The sequence below is a fragment of the Schistocerca nitens genome, chromosome 4 (assembly GCF_023898315.1).
Source record: "Schistocerca nitens isolate TAMUIC-IGC-003100 chromosome 4, iqSchNite1.1, whole genome shotgun sequence".
In the NCBI taxonomy this organism is placed as follows: domain Eukaryota; kingdom Metazoa; phylum Arthropoda; class Insecta; order Orthoptera; family Acrididae; genus Schistocerca; species Schistocerca nitens.
The window spans coordinates 124,104,230-124,116,700 of NC_064617.1; the positions used below are offsets into that span (position 1 = coordinate 124,104,230).

General features: G+C 43.6%; 1 pseudogene; it reads right to left on the reverse strand.

Moving 5' to 3' along the window:
• Positions 1-4,051: 4,051 nt before the first annotated feature.
• On the reverse strand, positions 4,052-4,169 carry LOC126254191 (5S ribosomal RNA; annotated as a pseudogene).
• Between the last annotated feature and the right edge of the window lie 8,302 nt (positions 4,170-12,471).

A 12,471-nucleotide genomic window follows, 5' to 3' on the forward strand; every position in this document is an offset into this window, starting at 1 on the left:
AGAGATAATGGTATTGGTGGGCCAACGCAGGTGCAGGTCCACGGTTGTCCCTGTAGAGATGGCTAGCACCCATCTGTTGCGACTGTGCGGGTGCACAATCACCATAGAAGAGTCTTGCGGATAATATAGCAAGTCCATGAACCACCATTTGTGCACTCACAAAAAAAAAGTTAAAAAAAATTGAAATGCCCTTAGAACTAGCAATGCTGTTAACCAGTCCCTTGCTGAATTACCAACACACGTGCGAGCACTAACAGCCTCTTTTTTTCTTAACTTCTCACATACGGTGCATATACTATGACCAACAGAAATGTGTGCAGAGAAATGAAACCCTACTATATACTTAATTTGAAGAACTGGTGTCTATACAATTACAAATTTACAGCATAAGAATACAGTTATAAAGGTACAGAAAACATCATTAAAGAACATAATAGAACAGATAACATTTGTAGTAATGCAGTCTTTACAAAAGAATAGAAATAAACATATGCATCAGTGTTACAGGAATTATGACATAAGAAAATAAATAAAAAATAAGAATATCTCTCGATACATTAACTTCACACATGAGCATTAAAAGAAACCAGAACAGAATAAATAATGTCTAAACATCTTTACAAAGTAAAGAACATATTATTAATGCTAAGTTTGGAAGGTAGGAAATGAGATACTGGCAGAAGTAAAGCTGTGAGTACCGGGCGTGAGTCGTTCTTCGGTCGCTCGGATGGTAGAGCACTTGCCCGCGAAAGGCAAATGTCCCGAGTTCGAGTCTCGGTCGGGCACACAGTTTTAATCTGCCAGGAAGTTTCATATCAGCGCACACTCCGCTGCAGAGTGAAAATCTCATTCTGGAGACATCCCACAGGCTGTGGCTAAGCCATGTCTCCGCAGTATCATTTCTTTCAGGAGTGCTAGTTCTGCAAGGTTCGCAGGAGAGCTTCTGTAAAGTTTGGAAGCTAGGAGACGAGATACTGGCAGAAGTAAAGCTGTGAGTACCCGGCGTGAGTCGTGCTTCGGCCGCTCAGATGGTAGAGCACTTGCCCGCGAAAGGCTAAGGTCCAGAGTTCAAGTCTCGGTCGGGCACACAGTTTTAATCTGCCAGGAAGTTTCATATCAGCGCACACTCCGCTGCAGAGTGAAAATCTCATTCTGGAAACATCCCCCAGGGTGTGTCTAAGCCATGTCTCCGCAGTATCCTTTCTTTCAGGAGTGATGGTTCTGCAAGTTTCGCAGGAGAGCTTCTGTAAAGTTTGGAAGCTAGGAGACGAGATACTGGCAGAAGTAAAGCTGTGAGTACCGGGCGTGAGTCGTGCTTCGGTCGCTCAGATGGTAGAGCACTAGCCCGCGAAAGGCAAAGGTCCGGAGTTCGAGTCTCTGTCGGGCACACAGTTTTAATCTGCCAGGAAGTTTCATATCAGCGCACACTCCGCTGCAGAGTGAAAATCTCATTCTGGAAACATCCCCCAGGCTGTGGCTAAGCCATGTCTCCGCCGTATCCTTTCTTTCAGGAGTGCTAGTTCTGCAAGGTTCGCAGAAGAGCTTCTGTAAAGTTTGGAAGGTAGGAGACGAAATACTGGCAGAGGTAAAGCTGTGAGTACCGGGTGTGAGTCGTGCTTCGGTCGCTCAGATGGTAGAGCACTTGCCCGCGAAAGGCAAAGGTCCCGAATTCGAGTCTCGGTCTGGCACACAGTTTTAATCTGCCAGGAAGTTTCATATCAGCGCACACTCCGCTGCAGAGTGAAAATCTCATTCTGGAAATAACCTATTCCTTTCATGAATCACTTACCTCACAGAAATCTCCGTTACTCGAACTACTGCGAGCCCCAATACTGCCAGCTAAATAACAGTTTCTAACTACTGAAGGCACTAACTACTGATAGGCATATAGTTAGCAAATGAAAGATTTTGATAGAGCAAACAATGTATTTACCTTAATAGTGTTCAAAAGTCATTATATATATATATATATATATATATATATATATATATATATATATATATATATATATATATATAAGTTAGTGACATCCAGTTTTAGAAATTTCCTTTTTCTGACGGACACACGCCCAGATCGTCCGCTCATAGTAGCCTCCCCTGGAATCTCTCTCCCCACATCCACCACTGCTGGCGGCTCATCTCCAAGTGCCCAACACTACGCCCTGTTCACATCCAACTGCCCAACGCTACAATAGCAAATATAATGACAATGCCAACCAGCTACAGACTGCACACAGCGCAGTCAGCGATTTTCATACAGAGCACTACGTGGCGTTACCAATATAGAAACCTAAACAGCCTACTTACGTAGCCTCCATACCCCTCAAAAGAAATTTTACAAATTGTTTTGGGCAAAGGCCAATACGGTACTAATTTGCTAAATTTTTTTTATATTAACGATAATAAATATATTAAATGCACACACTTATTGTTACACTTTGGTCAAAAGCAAAAATTGTCCTCACAGTCCATAAAGAAAGTCCTGATCATTCATCACAATAGTAATTGCAGTTTTATGCACAAAGTCCGAGCAGTAAAAAAAAAAAATGCACACAGAAGTAGTGGATTTCCATGCAATCTTGAAGAAGTAGAGCTGTTCTTCCAACAGAAAGACAGTGCTGTCTCCTGACATGCGGACAGGTAATGGGCCACAACAGAACAAACCCACAGCAGAGTCAGTCGAAGTTTTGATGAACATCGGTAGGTAGGTCAGCACAGAGCAGACCCACTTTAGTCCTGGTAGAGATTATGGTATTGGTGGGCCACCAAAGGTGCAGACCTACTGCAGTCCTTGTAGAGATAATGGTATTGGTGGGCCAACGCAGGTGCAGGTCCACGGTTGTCCCTGTAGAGATGGCTAGCACCCATCTGTTGCGACTGTGCGGGTGCACAATCACCATAGAAGAGTCTTGCGGATAATATAGCAAGTCCATGAACCACCATTTGTGCATTCACAAAAATTGAAATGTCCTTAGAACTAGCAATGCTGTTAACCAGTCCCTTGCTGAATTATCAACACACGTGCGAGCACTAACAGCCTCTTTTTTTCTTAACTTCTCACATACTGTGCATATACTATGACCAACAGAAATGTGTGCAGTGAAATGAAACCCTACTATATACTTAATTTGAAGAACTGGTGTCTATACAATTACAAATTTACAGCATAAGAATACAGTTATAAAGGTACAGAAAACATCATTAAAGAACATAATAGAACAGATAACATTTGTAGTAATGCAGTCTTTACAAAAGAATAGAAATAAACATATGCATCAGTGTTACAGGAATTATGACATAAGATAATAAATAAAAAATAAGAATAACTTTCGAAACATTAACTTCACACATGAGCATTAAAAGAAACCAGAACAGAATAAATAATGTCTAAATATCTTTACAAAGTAAAGAACATATTATTAATGCTAATTATATTTGAGGATAACAGTATTCCTCATGATAGTGAAGTAGCGTAGCATTAGAAGAGAAAAAAATTCTATGAAAAAGCACACAGAGACAGAAAGAACACAAACACACAAGGGTACACAAACACATAGCGGTATAGCACAAAAGGAAAGAACAGGGTTTGTTTAGGACAACTGAAACTAACTCCCGTTCTGGCAAGTCGACTAACAAGGCCAAACAGGCCGTCTTAGCCCTTTCCACATATTGATGCAACTCCTCCCTATCTTGCTGCGTCTGGCAAATATAGCGACACTCGAGCAGTTTACGAACTAAAAACTAAACTCCTCCCGCACATGCTATAGAGGCCCAAAGGTACTGACTGGCTGCCGTGTCATCCTCAGCCCACAGGCGTCACTGGATGCGGTTATGGAGGCGCATGTGGTCAGCACACCGCCCTCCCGGCCGTATGTCAGTTTCCGAGACCGGAGCCGCGACTTCTCAATCAAGTAGCCGCTATTGCCACTAGTGGACAGGCAATGCTTGCAAAACGAAGGGGCGCCAGTCAACATGAGAAGAAGAGAAACAACTGCAACCATGCCAACTAAACGATACGGTCTGGCCTCACAAGGGCTGAGTACACCCCGCTTGCCAACAGCGCTCGGCAGACCCGCTGGTCACCCATCCAAGTGCGAACCCAGCCCCACAGCGCTTAACTTTGGTGATCTGACGGGAACCGGTGTTAGCACTGCGGCAAGGCCGTTGGCAGTTTACGAACTCCTGTGGTCAGTCTTTCGCTGATCACAAGCTCCCTCAACTGATGCATTGAAAACCCTTCTGCCATAGCCCTAGTTACCAGTCCTCAATTAGCCTCTAGTTAAAGGATACAATAGAGACAAAATTAACTGATGTGAAACACCAAATGCATCAGCGTGTTGCTCAAAGCAAACCAACAACCATAACAACCTTTCAATTTGCTCGAGTTGATCTATAGCTAATTCTGTGATGTCTCGAAACAGATGCACCACGGGATTAGTGTAATATACTGATTATTCCTTGCTGCTGTAGTGTTATCATGAAGCTGTGAGAAAGGAGAACAGGCATTCCAAGGTGCGAAAGCAGAGACGATGCCGAAGGCAGACGAAACTAGGAGAGATATTGTTACATGAAGTAAACCGTAAGGGGAGAGCCTTGCGAAAATGCAGTTTCCCCCAGACGCGGTCCCGGACGTTAGTTACTCTTCGAGGAATTAACATGTAACTTCATACGTCGTCTAGACGCTGGGGTAGGTTGCCACCATAGAACTTTGTAGCCAACAGGCGCGAAGTAGCGTATAAAGCCCTGAGAACAGCAACGTCAATAGGCTCACAAGGGTTAGAAAGAGAGCGAAAACGGCAAAAACTGTTGACCTAGCAGTCCCTACTCCGGGGAGCCCGAGCGGCGGAGCTAAATGACGGATAACAATAATGCTGCAAGCCTTATTTGGCAGAGCAGTTACATTTAACTTTCAGCTGAACAATGTTTATACCAAATACGGACTTAGTGCAACTGCATTAGGGTAGAGGGGACCTAACTAAACCGTGACTGGCAGGCGCCTGCAGGAGACCTGCTGGATTGGCTGGGTGGCTTTAAGTGGGAAAAACAGTGCCCCCACGCGGCTCTTTAAAACCCCGAGATTCCGCATTTTGAAGGAGTACTCAGTCAGACGATCTGGGCGCCGAATCCACGTCCATCGACTCTCAGCCCCGGTCCAGCTCCACGTAAGTCTGCTCTCTCACTTGGAGTGTCTCAGTGAACAGTGTCACATTCAGTATGTTTTGTTTTGCAACTAAGTTGTTGCCTTAAGATTCTGCTAATGTTTGCTACTGTGGTTAGCATCCACCCCTGGGACTTCTGCACTGGCTCCAGTTGTAAAAGTGTTATTCATGCTTTTTCTAACCCTAGAAATAGCCTCCAAGGTATTAGTTTTGTCTGGAATAAACAACTATTTCAAAACCCTGTTTGTCCAAGAGTCTCCACAACGAGTTCCCTACCGAGTCTCACCATCTGCATTTCTAGTAAATGCCTGTACCAGTGTTGGCTCAGATAGAAGAAAACAATCAAATGCCTTCACTGTGAATTGTCCTTCTGCCTTCAGCTCTGTACTGCTCAGGAGCGCAGAAGTTGCAGCATTAGAAAATTGTAGCGAAATGATGGAAGATCTGCAGCGGATAGGCACTTGGTGCAGGGAGTGGCAACTGTCCCTTAACATAGACAAATGTAATGTATTGCGAATACATAGAAAGAAGGATCCTTTATTGTATGATTATATGATAGCGGAACAAACACTGGTAGCAGTTACTTCTGTAAAATATCTGGGAGTATGCGTGCGGAACGATTTGAAGTGGAATGATCATATAAAATTAATTGTTGGTAAGGCGGGTACCAGGTTGAGATTCATTGGGAGAGTGCTTAGAAAATGTAGTCCAGCAACAAAGGAGGTGGCTTACAAAACACTCGTTCGACCTATACTTGAGTATTGCTCATCAGTGTGGGATCCGTACCAGATCGGGTTGACGGAGGAGATAGAGAAGATCCAAAGAAGAGCGGCGCGTTTCGTCACAGGGTTATTTGGTAACCGTGATAGCGTTACGGAGATGTTTAATAAACTCAAGTGGCAGACTCTGCAAGAGAGGCGCTCTGCATCGCGGTGTAGCTTGCTCGTCAGGTTTCGAGAGGGTGCGTTTCTGGATGAGGTATCGAGTATATTGCTTCCCCCTACTTATACCTCCCGAGGAGATCACGAATGTAAAATTAGAGAGATTAGAGCGCGCACGGAGGCTTTCAGACAGTCGTTCTTCCCGCGAACCATACGCGACTGGAACAGGAAAGGGAGGTAATGACAGTGGCACGTAAAGTGCCCTCCGCCACACACCGTGGGGTGGCTTGCGGAGTATGAATGTAGATGTAGATGTAGACCAGTAACCCCTTTTTTCCCTCTCCCACCTATGTCAGGACACGACATTAGCCAATTTAGGAAACGCCCCGGCTAACCCCTCAGAGGACAGAAGGGCATTATTCCCGGGCTCGCTGGCGCACCATCCGGAAGATAACAAATCCTGGTCCCCCATCGTCTTCCATCAAGCTCTGAACATGTAACCTTATACTGCAATTACTAACAAAGGGTCCCAATTCAGCGGTTGATTCCCTATCACGATCCTTTAACATTAATGCACTTAAATCAGTTATCCCGTTCGTGAAATGTATCAACTGTGCCCGCACTCTGTCTAACTGACTGCCACTGGATTGAGTGCCCTCTAAAAAGCCGATGTTGTCGTCAAGACTCTTAACAGCTTTAAACAACATCTCAACGGCTGGCTTTGTCTCACCCACAACATCTGGCGAGGCGTCAACCGTCTGAAGAACGGTAGCACGCAAGCGGGCTGCTGAGTCTGGAACACTGCCCTCAATAGGCTGGCATCGTATCGCCAGCTCAGAAGTGAGGTGGTCCTTCCTCAATAGACCGATCCCGGGGCACTGCCTGACCGCCATTACAGGGTCGATCACCTAAAACAGAACACAATACCAAAGCCAGATATAGTACAACACTTTTAACAAATCAAACCAACAGCAACTGAAATGGCGATATTACGATCATAACCCGCTCTGCTACCATCTGAGATCTGGTAGTCAGGGGAAGGCAGGATTCGGTTACGATTGTGGACGAGGCTGTAGTCAGTTACTATTGGTTGCCTTTTATAGTTATAGACATCTATTTTAAACCAGTAACTCAAGACTCTACAATAAATAAAAAAAACACACGTTATTAATGAAGGAATGAACAACTGTGTAAAATAATAGTGTTTTCAGTGCGTAACAATTTAGAAAATCACCATAAAATACAGATACAACAAATAATGTTTTAAAAACAAGCCACTGTGATCACGGCTGAAGGCCTAATAGGCCAAGAATGGCAATAAATTAAGAATGTTTAACAATTCGCTGCAATTTAAAAAAAATGGTTCAAATGGCTCTGAGCACTATGGGACTCAACTTCTGAGGTCATTAGTCCCCTAGAACTTAGAACTACTTAAACCTAACTAACCTAAGGACATCACACACATCCATGCCCGAGGCAGGATTCGAACCTGCGACCGTAGCAGTCGCGCGGTTCCGGACTGAGCGCCTAGAACCGCTAGACCACCGAGGCCGGCGCTGCAATTTACAACTTACAAATATTGAAATATTACAGGTAAGTAACCACAAACACAGCAGAAGGCATCAGATGCCAGACATGGCAGTAAATAAGGTTTTAAGGGTTACTGCTAAAAGTACCAATACCAAATTAGAATTTTAAGGAAATAACCACAATCACGGCTGAACGCCTTACACGCCAGGAACGGCAATTATATAAAAAATTGTAAACCTGCCGAAAAACAGCAAATACAATAGCAAAGGTTAATATTAAAAAAAAACTGATCACCAAACGGGTGAAATAAAATGATGGTAAACCTTGTAACACAACCCTTACACTGCTAGATTTTTTCTAGAAGGCGACCAGAACTATTAACTATTAATACATAGCCTTTAATGTAGGCATTACAAGGGATTATAATAAGTAATACAATAATAAAACACAAGGACCAGTGACAGACGGTACTCCAGGAATCGACCTCTGAGAACAAACACTTTCGCAATCGATGAGATAGGCAGCCACGAGTTGCATTCATTTCACAAGATGGTAACTCGGACTAGTGGCAGTCCAATGAATGACTAATGAAACTTGCTGAAGCTACCTAACGTCCGACAAACCAAATATAACGATGGAACAACACGCCAAAGCTGGAACCGGCGGTCTGCACTATGTCCCCAGAATACTGTGTTTACAGCGCTCGGAAGGAGAAAGGAATCACTACCACCAGAGTAGAAAAAAAGTCACCAACCGGCCTACAATAAAAAAAAATGTCAAAACCATACGCCTTATCGCACAGCTGCGGCAAGGCGAGGAAACGTACACTGTTGTTACATACACCAACCCCCATGGCAGGTAACTGGGGCGTTAGCGGCCACCAGGCAGGAAAAATACCGTTGGTTCAACTTAACAAACTGTAACAAGCTGAAAGCAGTAAATAGTAATAAGAAGTCGAAGGAAGCTAATCATATCCGCCTTCCCCAAGCACTCCACTCGCTGCTCTTCAGCTCGGCGACACTACGAGCAGCAACACGACCCAAGTCAGTGGAAAATCGCCTGATATCACAATGGTGGAGGTTTCTCTACTTGAATTCGAGTGCACTCATCTTAAAACTTGCAGGATCCGTTTTACAACGAGGTCGTGAACACAGCCCTTCGATCCGGCAGTCCATGCGCGCTGCCAGCAGTCCCGACGTGTTCTCGCACTGCGCGGACCTGGCTCCTCCTCAGCCCCCAACCTACTCTCCACACACACACCTGGAAAAACAACGACATCGCCCCAAATACAGAGCAACGGTTACTACATATCGATAACCACCGCTGATGCCACTAGTGGACAGGCAATGCTTGCAAAACGAAGTGGCGCCAGTCAACATGAGAAGAAGAGAAACAACTGCAACCATGCCAACTAAACGATACGGTCTGGCCTCCAACAGAGCCGCAGCACAGCTCAGAGGTATTTTGCATCATGGAGAGATTTACTATTGAAATTTCGGAACAGCACTTTTCAGGAGGAGTCGGACAACATATTATAAGAGGCATTCAAAAAGAAACTAGCTGGAAGCACAATTACAGAAACCAGTACCTGTATCTGAGAAGTATTGACCCTGGCTGTTGAGACACCTGTCCCTCTATGACCTAAGGCGGTGAATGGCTGTCTCAAAAATTCCTGGAGCTGCGATGTTAACCAGTTCCGCATGTACAGCTGGACGTCGCCGTCCACACGAGTGCAGGAATTGTTATGCTGACGTTCTTCCTTGACCCAGATGGCCCCCTTCTGAATCACTTCCTGCAGCACGGGACAACAGTGAATGCCCAGCATTACTCGCAAACCTTGACCACCCGTCGCCAAGAGATCAAATCAAAACGACCAGGCAATCTCATCCATGGGGTCATTCTTCTCCGCGACAATGCAAAGCCTCCTACGGCCAACACAGTCGCGGCACTCCTGCAGAAATTCAAATGGGAGGTTCTCGGCCACCCTCCGTACAGTCCGGACCTCTGTCCCTGTTTTTTGCCATTTTTGGTCCCCTTAAAAAGGCTCTGAGGGGCAAACGATTCACCTCGGACGCCGACGTCCCGCTGCGGAACTTGTTAAGGGGTCCACACACTGCCTGTCTAACCCATGTTAATTTAGGCAAGTATTTGACCCATTTATGAAAAAACTATTTGATGCAGGACCTTAATATTTTTAATATATGTTACACGATGATAATAGAGTCAACAGTACTAAAATCTACTTTATCCATTTTATAGTTTTTAAGAAATACTTTTTTAAATTTATTAAAAAAATATTAAGTTTTTTCTGCAGAAAATATTTTTGTGGACTTCCTAATGGGGGAATATTAATGAATGTAGTACCAGAGGTGGATTTTTATGTTATACAGGGTCTCTGAAAATTTCATTCATTTATCTATGATAGTTTCTGATATAATGGGGCATATGTACTGAAAATTTAAGTTTGCGAGAAATTGACTTTAAAGAAAAAACTTTTGAAATTTGTTACCTACATTTAATAAAAACTGTCCTCCTGCATATTATGGCCCTTCTTTGGCCTCTAGCAGGTCTTCCAGCTTCTTTTTCACATTCCTGGATGTTTGTCTTGCTTTCTTGGCCATATTAGATGCAGACCTGTCTGCATCGGCTATCCTCATTTTATCGCAATGTTGCAGCCCAGTGATCATATTTTCACCAGGATTAATTCCCAGCTTTTTCAGTACCCAACACTTTCCAATATTACCACAATTGAATGTAATAACACCATCATGAACTCCTAGTTTCATTGTATGCATGCCTAAAAATACAGTTTTAGCAAGGCAGTTCCAAAATATGCTATTGAAGCATTCATTTGAGTTCTGTGTCTGCCCATGCAGACATTTCCTTAGAAGGCCAGGATGAGCGAAGTCTCTGAAAATAGGTTTAATTGCTGTAATAACAGCAGCAGGAAGAGAGTGCTGGTGAGAATAAGATTCTCCAGTTGCCTGAGCCCTATTGTATTTGCACCACGAATTTTCTCTTGATGGACACAATATATGACATGGCTTATCATCAGTATAGGACTTATGGAAGAATATGGCCCAAACATCTCTCTTCATTGCCCCCAGATTTTCTTTATTTCTCCTAATTGCCTGCCCATAGTATACCTGCAAGTTTTCTATAACGACTACTCGCAATCACACTTGAACAAAACTAACCGCGTGTTTGAAAGCGTGTTGTTTACAAACAGCAGAAACAAAAGAATACCGACCGTTGCATTCCAAGGATAACCAACACACTCGGGAGTAAAAAAAAATCCCTAATGTGCAATGTAGGGGATCTAAAATATAACCAGAATAGCGAGTGACAGAAAAGTGGGCTAGCACATAAACACATGTGGCAGGAAAATGCTCTACAAATGCTCGAAAAAAATTTTATTCAGCAAAATCCTTTTCAGAGTACTTAAATATAACTTTAATCTATCGAAATATGATGAAAACCGAAAATCGATTTTTTTTTCGACCTGAACCACACAGTGTTGTCCCCTTAACATCGCAGCCCCGGGAATTTTATGAGACAGTCATTTACCGCCTTGTGTCACAGTTGGATAAGTGTCTCAACAGCCAGGGTCAATACTTCTAAGATACAGGTACTGGTTCCTGTAATTACGCCCCCGGGCTCGTTTCTTTTTGAAGCCCCTTATACTTCCCCCACATACATCTCGCGTATCGACCGCGAAGAGAAAAATCGAGAAATTAGACCTAATACAGAGGCTTACCGACAATCATTCTTCCCACGCACTATTCGCGAGTGGAACAGGGTTGGAGGTACCAGATAGTGGTAACGAAAATACCCTTCGGCACACGCCATTAGGTGGCTTGCGAAACACGATGTAGATGTAGATGTCGTGAGGCACAACGGCGTGGTGTAAGTCTGTCAGGTGGACGCCACTTCGGTGACTTGTGTGTCTTTAAATCCAACGGCACTCGATTTGCCCCCAAAGGTCGCCCATCTAAATACTAGCTGACGCCATCGTTGCTTAACATCGGTGGTCGGGGGAACCAATACAAAAAAGGAAACAGAATTTCACTTTGTTAACATTGTGAACATATGATTTCGCAGTTTGATTCACAGGGTGAAAAATCATTATTGTCTGATACGATGTGTTATAATCTAATGAAATTCACAGAACTTAAAGAATTGTTATACTTACACGACTTAATCACAGTGGAGGTGGCGAAATGTAAACTTGGCTGTTTCAAATGGTTCAAATGGCTCTGAGCACTATGCGACTTAACTTCTGAGGTCATCAGTCGCCTAGAACTTAGAACTAATTAAATCTAACTAACCTAAGGACATCACACACATCCATGCCCGAGGCAGGATTCGAACCTGCGACCGTAGCGGTCGCTCGGTTCCAGACTGTAGCGCCTAGAACCGCACGGCCACTCCGGCCGGCTTGGTTGTTTCAAATTTTGTTAAAAATCTTTTCTTGGTCAAGATCGCAAAATAAAAGAACATTGATTACTAGTTTCAATCGGATAAACGGTCATCTTCAGATCAGAATACAAACATGCGGTGTCTAAATCAAAGGGAAAACGTAAGACATTCTTTCGTTATAGTGTTAGGGATGTTGACAGCATAATTACAAACCGTATTACTTATTCCTTCAATTTAGACTCCCAATGTTCGTATTCTGATCTGAAGATAACCGTTTAACCGGTCGAAACTAGTAATCAATATCCTTCATATTGCAAGCTTGGCCAAATAAAGGCTTTTAACTGTGTTTACCTGCTTCAGAAGGTATAAGAAGTAAGCAAGCTGCTAATATCTCAGAGACTTGATCATTGAATTGCTATGTCCTATTGAAATTAATCTGGTTGTAGCCAAATATTATCTTCTTCACCGATCCCTATTAACAT